This window comes from Lycorma delicatula, chromosome 1 (assembly GCF_047948215.1).
Source record: "Lycorma delicatula isolate Av1 chromosome 1, ASM4794821v1, whole genome shotgun sequence".
Classification (NCBI taxonomy): domain Eukaryota; kingdom Metazoa; phylum Arthropoda; class Insecta; order Hemiptera; family Fulgoridae; genus Lycorma; species Lycorma delicatula.
In genome coordinates, this window is record NC_134455.1 from 278,944,244 (window position 1) to 278,954,867 (window position 10,624).

At 31.0% G+C, this 10,624-nt stretch overlaps 1 long non-coding RNA gene across 1 annotated transcript in view; it reads left to right on the forward strand.

Moving 5' to 3' along the window:
• Window positions 1–3,986, forward strand: part of LOC142318317 (uncharacterized) — a 54,393-nt gene extending 50,407 nt beyond the window's left edge. Inside the window, exon 3 of the long non-coding RNA XR_012754874.1 lies at window positions 3,918–3,986. This is a non-coding gene — a long non-coding RNA (uncharacterized LOC142318317). The remainder of the gene's footprint in view (window positions 1–3,917) is intronic.
• Window positions 3,987–10,624: the final 6,638 nt, after the last annotated feature.

The following is a 10,624-nucleotide window of genomic DNA, read 5'->3' on the forward strand; positions in this document are numbered from 1 at the left end:
TTTAAACCCCAATCTACATTTCATTATCACCAAATTATGGTCGCTATCAATGTCTGCTCCAGGGTAAGTTTTGCAGTCCACGAGTTGATTTCTAAATCTTTGCTTAACCATGATATAATCTATCTGATACCTTGCAGTATCGCCTGGCTTTTTCCAAGTGTATATTCTTCTATTATGATTTTTAAATTGGGTGTTGGCAATTACTAAATTATACTTCGTGCAAAACTCTATAAGTCGGTCCCCTCTTTCATTCCTTTTGCCCAGCCCGTATTCACCCACTATATTTCCTTCCTTGCCTTTTCCAATGCTTGCATTCCAATCTCCAACTATTATTAAATTTTCATCTCCTTTTACGTGTTTAATTGCTTCATCAATCTCTTCGTATACACATTCTACCTCATCATCATCATGGGCGCTTGTAGGCATATAGACGCTAACAATCGTTGTCGGTTTAGGTTTTGAATTTATCCTTATTACAATGACTCTATCGCTATGCGTCTTGAAATACTCCACTCTCCTCCCTATTTTCTTGTTCATCACGAAACCTACTCCTGCCTGCCCATTATTTGACGCTGAGTTAATTACTCTAAAGTCACCCGACCAAAAGTCGCCTTCCTCTTCCCACCTCACCTCACTAATTCCTACTATATCCACGTTTACCCTATCCATTTCCCTTTTTAAATTCTCTAGCCTACCAACCTTTTTTAAGCTTCTAACATTCCACGCTCCGACTCGTAGAATGTTATTTTTTACTTTTCTGGTGACCCCTTCCTTAGTAGTCCCCACCCGGAGATCCGAACGGGGGACTATTTTACCTCCGGAATATTTTACCAAGGAAGGCGCCTCCATTATTGCTTTTGAAAATGCAGAGCCACATTTTCTTGGAAAAAAAAAAACAGCTGTAGTTTTCCATTGCTTTCAGCTGCGCAGTACTCAGAGGACTGAGTGATGTTGATACGGCCGTTTAAGTCGTCCTGACTCACGCCCCTAACAACTACTGAAAAAGCTGCTGCCCTCTTTCAGGAATCATTCCTTAGTCTGGCTCTCAACAGATACCTCTCCGATATGGTTGCACCTTCGGTCCAGCTACTCTGTATCCCTAAGCACTCAAGCCCCCTCACCAACGGCAAGGTCTCATGATTCATAGAGGAGGATTTTCTTCATAGACCTAAGTAAATCTACTATGGATGTAATTAACATATTTCATTCATTTAAGTAAAGTTTCTGAAGTTTGTCAGGTGTTATAACCAAACGGTTTCAAACATTCTGATGTCTGAGACAGAAGTCACCCCCTGAAACGGTTTAGCTGTTCTTAAGGATAACAAGCACTTTTTCAGATATATCATGTTTCAATGAAGTAGTCTCTTGTTACCTGCTTCACTATTACTATTGTTCAGTCATACCAGCCACAGCTTCATTCGGTTCACCACAATGTTTGTTTGCCTGTTTAGTAAACAGCATAGAAAATAATTCTGATTGCTGTCACTTATTTAATATCCATCCTGAAAATGGAGTTAATTAATCTTTCGAATTTTCATTTCCATAAATGTCTAAGAATAATTTCCGTAATCTGGAAATCAGTTGTAAATAAGTTCTCCTCATCCAAGTGATAAGAGTAAACCAGTTCACTCACCGCTTTTATTGCATTCCTTGCATGGGATGCTGGTGACTTGAGAATAGAAGCGATTTTCAGGTAACTTTCGTCTTATATCATATATCCTGAATTTGTATTTTTAGGCACCTGCTGATTATAAATATGGTTACAATAAAAACAAATTGTTTATCTGGTCTTTTCTAACTTATTTCATGTTCTCCATCCCTCTCATGTCTTAAACAAAAAGTTTTTTTTTTTTAAAAAGGATGTTCTCTGTAGTGCGGATAGAATGTATTCTACTATTAAAAGCATTTGAGAAAATAATTGAAGCCCATTAAAACTGCCACAATTTTTGTTTAATAAGGAGTCCTACTTCTTCATGTCGACATATCCTTACTCATGAAGGGACGTGCAAAACGTAGGGCACTCCATTGACCAGACAGACTAGATAATGGTAGTAACCAGCTGCCGACTACAATAAAAGAGTTTTATTTATTTATTTAGAAACAACACGAACATTTACTGTTTGCGATGAGCGATTCGATAAGAAATTAAACTGCAAAAGATTTCTATCAAAATGAAAAGCGGTAACAGGGTCCATTTGGAATTGTTTAATTGCTAATGAAAAGTAGCTTGTATGTCTATGTTTATTTAATTTATAATTTAGGGTAGATCCCTGTTTCATCTGCACTACTCTGTTAAAACAGTTCAAAGCAATTTTTTTTTTTAAAGAGACGGAATCCTTTATAAGAAGCAAGGCTCACTTTAAATTTTCTTAAAAACCATCCATGAGCTCAGTTCATTTAGTGAAAAATTGAAACACCCAATTTGGTCTTTCTAGGGATTCTGAACGAGAGATGCCTTGGTTCAGTAAGCTGATGTAGAAATATTAATGAAATTTCTCATGCATGCTTTATCGATTCGGAAGGCATTTGATTAAAGATAAAATCGGAAACTGTTAAATGTTACTCATGGTACTGAATCGGATGAAAAAGGTTTTGAATAATTGCACCCTACATTAAAGACTACTAGTGCTCTATTTAAGACCCTATTGCATACTAGTACATGTACGAGTAGATCATTGAAGAAGTAAGTCGGATCTTGACAGGACTGTGTCTGATTACCATTCCTGTTATCCGATCTCAATTCAAAACAACTATTCAAAGAAATCGTGATCAGTGTAAGACCATAATCACTTCCTTATACGAAGTAAAGTAAATATTGTGATCGCGAAAAATTTCGGTTTTCAAATTTCAACGGAAATAGACATTTTGACCATTCCTGAATCCATTTTTACTAATTTCGGCGTGACGTCTGTACGTACGTATGTATTTATATCGCATAACTCAAAAGCCGCAGGATGTTGAAATTTTTGATTTAGGACTTTTGTAACATCTAGTTGTGCACTTTCCCTTTTGATTGCAATTTGACTTGTCCTAAAAAGCTCAAAATCCAAAAAAATGGTTTTGGAGTTTTTCTTAACTGCAATAATAAAACCTCATTGATGGCTTTTCAACGATTATTAAGTGGTACTTACATATAATAGTTCCAGAATTATAGCCAAATGAAATTTTAATTTATGAAATATTTGGATCTTAGAAGGAGAAGGCACATCGGCTCGAATCAGACTTCTTCTCCTTTTATTTAATTTTTATTTTTAATTTAAATATATTGATTTATTAATAATTATTAACTTTTGACTGTAATAAGATTTGTACGATGAATAATAATTCAGTAGTAACAATAAAAAAATAAAAAATAAAATTTTTATGCACTTTTTATTTTAAAAAAAAATGTGTAATTTAGTAGGCGTAAAAGGAAGTTATGTGGTTCCCACATCACATTTTTATGAACCTTGTATTAACAACAAACGTTTTTCGGATGACAAGCTTCTAATGAAGGATCCATTTGATGGTCTGCAGAGAGTAAGTGTTTGTTTGGCGGAGGTAGGTGATATATGATATTAATTTGAACATTAGCAGGCCATGAATATGATTTTAAAGAAGTGTAAACTCCCTGATCTTGGATTGAGTGAATAATATCTACATGGAAGTAGTGGAGTATTTTAGTTATCTTGGATTTATTTAGACTGAGAATATTATGCGGAAATAAAATATATCACTACTAAAACTAGAGAAGCCTTTCAACGAATAAGGTTTGTGTGAGATGAAAATTCGTGTTCCATGAAGGAACACGAATTTAAGGAGTTTTAATTTAAGGATCTTAAGGAGTTTAAGTTGTGAAAACTGGCTTACAGTAAGACTAAGTAAGTGTGAGTTTTGTGATATGGCCTTTTCAGAGACATTCTGGTTTAAATTTTCAGGATCAACAACTCAGAAATATTGTGCCAATGGAGTCTGAAGTCGAGAATTCTGCAAGTTGAAAAAGATAGTATATCACCATAAATTTATAATATAGAATGTGCAATGAGAAATGAAGAAATATCACCTACTACAATTCATTTTGTAAGAAAAGCTTACAGGAAGTAAGTAAGAGCATCAGCTTAAGAACTACGAGCTTATTGTACAGCAGTGTAATATATTTTTTGGTAAGAAGAATATTTTACAGAGTTATTTTTGCAATCAATAAAACAATTTCTATTTAATGTACACTTGGTAAGAAAATATTAACCAGAAAGAGAAAAATAGGTCTTATTACCTATCTAAGAAACAGGTATATTTTTTCAACTATTATGATCGAGAAAATTATTAGTTCTAATTATACTTTCATTTTTTCGCGCAATTTTGTTAATATTTTACTGTACTTATTTTACATTTTGGTTCAGTTTAATTTCATTTTTTAAACGTCATTAGAATGAAACAGTTTAACGCTAAGTTTTAACATAGCGTTAAGGTTCTTTAGCATTTTCTTAGTAAAACCGACAACTTTCATTATTAACTTATACGCCGACAAATAATTGTTAAAAAATGAAATAAAATAGTTATATTAGTTCATATAATAAATTACTACTTATCATTTAGCCATTTCTATCATGCAGGTCATTGAGTAAATGGACCGGGACGAAGTATCGTGTTTTACCTAAATGGAATATTCCATGTATGGCGGATGTGCCTCTAGCATTTATTTCAGTACAAGCCACTCAACCGGCAAAAATCAACTTCTGGCCGAGTTGAGGTATGAAAAAAAAACATTGAAAATTTGATATGAATCTCTCTCCGATTTCATCCGTGGATGAGAATAAAGAAACCTGCTGCAAAATAATTTAATCGGTAGAGGGAGGCGGTAACAATGGTTCTGGCTGATTAATAATGGTATTTTATTAATAGCTTTTACAGATTTGGTTTATGTTTTTAATAAATCTAATTTATATAAAATGTGCTGAGAGGTTTCATTTGTTACTCACCGTCCGTGATTGGTAGTTTACCACGTATGTGCGTGATCGTGATCTCTCAGAAGCACTACATTTACTAGCTTATGACTTCATGAGTCGGTAAAACAAATATGGAAGTGCTTATAATCTAAGTGAAATAAATGTTGGAGTAATTAAATATTGTATATTTTTTTACAGAAAATTCTTTGAACGGATCGGCATTTATTTTGCTATTATTTATTTATCTTCAATTTTTAACTTTCTGTAATTAATTTAAAAAGGATTTTGTACTACATCTATATGTCAATATACGTTTTTAAGGGTATATGCTAAAGTCCAAATATGTTGTTAAAAATAACCACCAAAAACGCAGATTCAAGTTATTTGAGAAGCTATCACTTTGTCTAAATGAACTCTAGATTTTGAAAGTTTGATTATATAATTCTTGTAAATATTTATTTTAAATCATCTTTATATATTTCTTCACTTTTAATATTCGTATTTATTTATTTTAAAGAATTTCGTTTAAAATTTTGAACACAAATGACACATTTAACAATCTTTCCGCAGTACACTCTGAAATTTGTCACAAAATCTAAAAGATTCTTCTAACTTTCTGTAAGGTAAATGATACGGTTTTTATTTATCAAACCGAATTTTACATTTCCTTACAACTACGTTGTAAAGTTGTTATTTCTGAATATGGCTGCGGAATTCTTATTCATCCAGGTAAAAATTTGCACGACTATACATTCGTGTAAAACATCTGGTAAGTTCAGATTTTTTTTATTAATAATTTTATTTTCATAAGTTTTTTTATGAACTAGAATGGAAATGAAAAACTACTTTAGTATATATTGCATTTTTTAAGATTGTTAGTCGAGAAATTATTGCAGTCTTAAGATCGTGTACGTTCTTTCATTTTCCAAACTGCAGTATAACCAGATAATTATGCTTGGCATAAAGAAAAATTAGTTTAATAATAATTACAACACAACTACTTGCATATTGAATATACGATATGGAAACGGATTTACCTGCTATATGAAGCGGCCAATGTAATGTGTCTACGGTTTCTATTAGTAGTATAAAGAGGTTATGAATAAATAATAATAAATTTGGAAGGATTACAGATTAATATATTATTAGAGCATTTATAAAAACGTGTTTAAATTTCATTCATTTTTTAGGGTTATATTTATCAAACCGAATTTTACATTTCCTTACACTCAGCAAACAGCTTTCGCATGAACTTATTCCAATTTAACCGCCGAATACATATTCTTTTATAATGTTTCAACTACAACCGTACATTCTACATTAAAATAAAAAAATATTCTATTGCAAAAATTACTGTTAGAATATGTTGAAATACTTAACTAATGAGCTGCAAAAATAAAATTGAAGTATTTTTTTATACTGGCTGATTATATAGAAGGAATATTATTATATTGATAATTGATTATTTCCGTTACAAATAATAATAATTGCTGCTTTATATTTACCAGTTTTGTTCAAAAAATAGGTTTACTTCAGAGAATAAAGCTGCTATAAATTTTGCTAATTCTGATGATGTATGTAACGAGATCTATTTATTTACGATAGGCTACAATAATAGTCGGGCTACGACTGCTGAAGTGTACTTATGACCGAATAGGTTTTTTTTCTAATTAACCACCGGGTTGGTCTAGTGGTGAACGCGTCTTCCCAAATCAGCTGATCTGGAAGTCGAGAGTTCCAGTGTTCAAGTCCTAGTAAAGGCAGTTACTTTTATACGGATTTGATTAATAGACCGTGGATACCGGTGTTCTTAGGTGGTTGAGTTTCAATTAATCACATATTTCAGATATGGTCGAACTGAGACTGTACAAGTCTATACACTTCATTTACAGTCATACATATCATCCTCATTCATCCTCTGAAGTAATACCTGAATGGTAATTCCCGAAGGCTAAAAGGAAAAAGAGAAAGAGGTTTTTTATACCTATAAATGAATATTCGCAGATGTCCTGAATTATTATTAGGTATTAAAGGAAAAAATATAACAATATATTTTTCTGTGGGCAAATTATTTTAATATAATGTGTAAAAAAAAAGAACAACAATAAAACAAAATCTGTCTGACTTGAGACATAAACGTTATATTTAATAGCTAGTTCAGTTTTCTACAACGAATATTGATTATTAATTTTTTAATGTGAAAGAAAAGACACCCTTAAATTTATTTTCCTCTTTCTTTCTCTGTCGTTTTTCATTTTTGTATTGAGCGTTAAGTTGTTTGTTATATGTTTTGATAAACCATTTCAAATAGATTTAATTTCCAGACGAAAGATTTCTCTTAGGAAAAAACAAGATTAAATTTTTAATAAATAATTGTTATAATTTTTATAAAAATGATTATAGTAGTAAAATCTGCCAAAATAACTGTAAGGTACTGATTCTGAATTGATATTATAATGCACAAAATAAGTTTCACAATTTCTTTTTGGATTGTTGTTTTAAAAAATCCACCTGTTAATGTAATAAATATAATCTTATTTATTTATTTACTGTTAAAAATTTTATTACACATTTTTAATACCAAAATACTTTTTGTCCTATCGTGTCGAAGAATATCGTTAAATAAACATGCAACAACTAAAAATGAACAATGAACTATAAAAGATTTAATATTAAAGATATATTGAATGATTAACTAATAGCGTAAAAAATAACTTTATTTACTGTTCTTTTGTGAATATATCTGAAAACATATTGGTAACGAGCAAGAGGCATGACGAGGAACGAGGTAGAACAATATGAAAGAAAATGACAACCTATGAACCGTTACGTAGAAGAAAAGTTCATTAAACAAATATGCTTATGGTAGTTTATCTACAAGCGAAGTCTGAAGAGGTTTTAAAACGAAATATCTTTTTCAAGCAAAACCATATTTACATTAAATGAGAAAGGTAAATGTTAAATGAGAAACAACTGGTGATAGTCAACGAGTAACACTTTAAAGGTACCTGGTTAAACTACTCCGATTAGGTTTGATATTTTTCACGTGCTACAAATATTCATAAAAAAGATATTACTCCTAAGCAAGCATCTTACGGGTGGGATCTTAAACCCACAAGCCATCGGATAGCTCCTTAAATGGAGCCGTTTATAATAAATGCTCCATTTATTTTACTGCTTCATACCTTGTCATTTTTCAAATTAATGCGGTTTTTATAATAAAAAAAACATGGTCATTTCACCAATCTGATGGGTCTTTCCTTTTATTTTATATTCGAGTTCTAAAACACATAATAAATAAAAACATCACAATGGTTCCCGCATTCTAAATTTCACCGATCTCGTTCATAATGTTTCATCTACAGCTCGCTTTCTTATAATTGAAATTTTACCGTCGTTCCCGGTGAGTTATCTTCCTTTTTTCTTTCTTTTGACTGAAATTCATTCAAAAGTCTTGATTTTGGCGACTGATGGATTCCATCTCATTTAGAGGTCCACTCCACCGTAATTGTTTATTTTCGATACTAAATGAGGTAGAAGATTTCAATTTCAGTTTGTCATTTATATTATCTTTCTGTTTTTGTAATCGTCTTTTCAGTATTGCCTTCAGTAATTCATTCCACCATTCATTATAGAGGATTTGGGCTAACCAATCTCACCAAACATATAACACCGTTCTCTTCTCTTCTCTTTTTTGACAATTTTATAACTGTATATATCATAGCTTTCCAACTTCTGCCAGAAGTTTTCGTTGTTTGCTATCTTTCATTCGTATTCGCAACCAGCATAATCTTTAACAAATTAATGAGATAATTTGATTCCGTTCATAATAATTCATTTATTTATTCATGTGATAAAATCCTATCCATAATCACACTTAGTATTGAACATGTTTTCATCTGTAAAAAATTGCATATAAAATATTATGTACAGCAAATTATAGCTTAAAAACATGGATATCAGTGAATTCGAAAAGAATTACTAAAGTAATGAATTCATCATGTAATATTTCGTCTGTTCTTTCTTCTTCTTCCTAAGTCAGAAGAAATGGTATTTTGCACACCAAACTTCATCCTTAATTCTCTAAAGAGTACACACTTCCCTTAAAAATCTTATGATTTGTTTTCCTGTAAGAAAAGTATCACAGTCATCATATTTTGGTTTTTCTTCTCTAGAAATAAACATTTCGATTTAATATTAAAATCGCGTTACAGAAGAGGCTCTAGAAGTTACCTATTATCGTACAAGTAAAGACACATGTTGTCGTAGCTTTAATCTATCATAACTTTTCTTAAATGGGATAATTGTGTTAAATTTTGGTGATGATGTTTTTCAGTTAGTGTGCTAGTCTGCTCATAAAGGCTGAGACATCTTCATAACATCTGTTTCTCTTCTAGCAGATTCATAAGCATGTAATGAACTATAACATCAAAATGTCCTTAAACAGGTTATAAGTACATACATTACATCTGCCGCTTTCATTTAAAGCTGTTACGTTAGAAAAAATTTAACTAAACACGGGTCAGAGGCAATAAAGATTTCCAAAATAGGATGGAAATCTATCGGAAATTACTGAAATAAGTATTCTCCTTCATCCCTCTTTACAACGGAATTCTATAAGCGGAAGAACTTATAAATTAGCTTTATAGTGTTCTTTACTGATAATGGGTTTCTGCATTATCTACAAAAGCAAATCCTATTGCTACGTTGCATGTTTAACTTCGTATTAAATAGCGTTTTTAAAAGTACGGTTCATAATCTTTATAATGAATACAAATCCAAACAATCTTAGCCGATGGTATACATTTTAGCTAGGCAGTGACCGTTGATGATTAATATTAGAAAGAACCGCATTTTATGTAAATCTCAAAAGCGAAATTTCTCATTTATCTTACAACGGTAATATTTGCCCGTCTGATAAGAAATTTGTTACTGTGTTTGTTTGAAAGACATCTAAAAGATTCCTGTATAATGAGTTATTATTAATTATTTCTGAGTTTATTTATTAATGTTGATTATATGTTTATGATACAGTTTATCATCTACCTGGCGTAAACGTTTTAGGTAGTCTATTTTTGGATATAGAAAGTTATTTTATAACTACAGAAAATAATTTTATAACAACCGAAATTTTATTTCTTGTAACTTTGTGTTGATTGTAATCTACACTTAGTTTATCTTGACATTTACGTCTTGATGAAATTTATATTTTATTTATTCACATAGGTTGAATGTGATAAAAAATTATTTCTGTTGAATGTGCGTATTAAAAAAAGTATTAATAGAATACAAATTATAACTCATAAATTTTCTTACAGTAAGACTAGAGCTTTCTTTAGAATTTTGAATAGTCTCTAAATTCGCTCACAAAACATTTTTTTATAATTATCGCAGCTGAAATGGGCTTTTTTGACTTATATTTTATAAATTCATACATTTTATAGATTTACCTTTCAGTTTTCTACAGACCATTCATGGAGGAAGTGGATACAAACTTTTACAGTACTTTAACTTTTGAAGGAAATTTTTTCTTTGCGTTCCAAACAATGCTCTAGTAACGCTTGCTGAAAGAGTTTTTTGTTTTTTAATCCTCCAGGACACATTTTAACAAAAAACTAAGGGAAGAAATTAAATGTGATTTTCAAATTTTGGTTTTTCTTTAGATGAAAAAAATACTAATAGAATAATTCTTTAGTTTA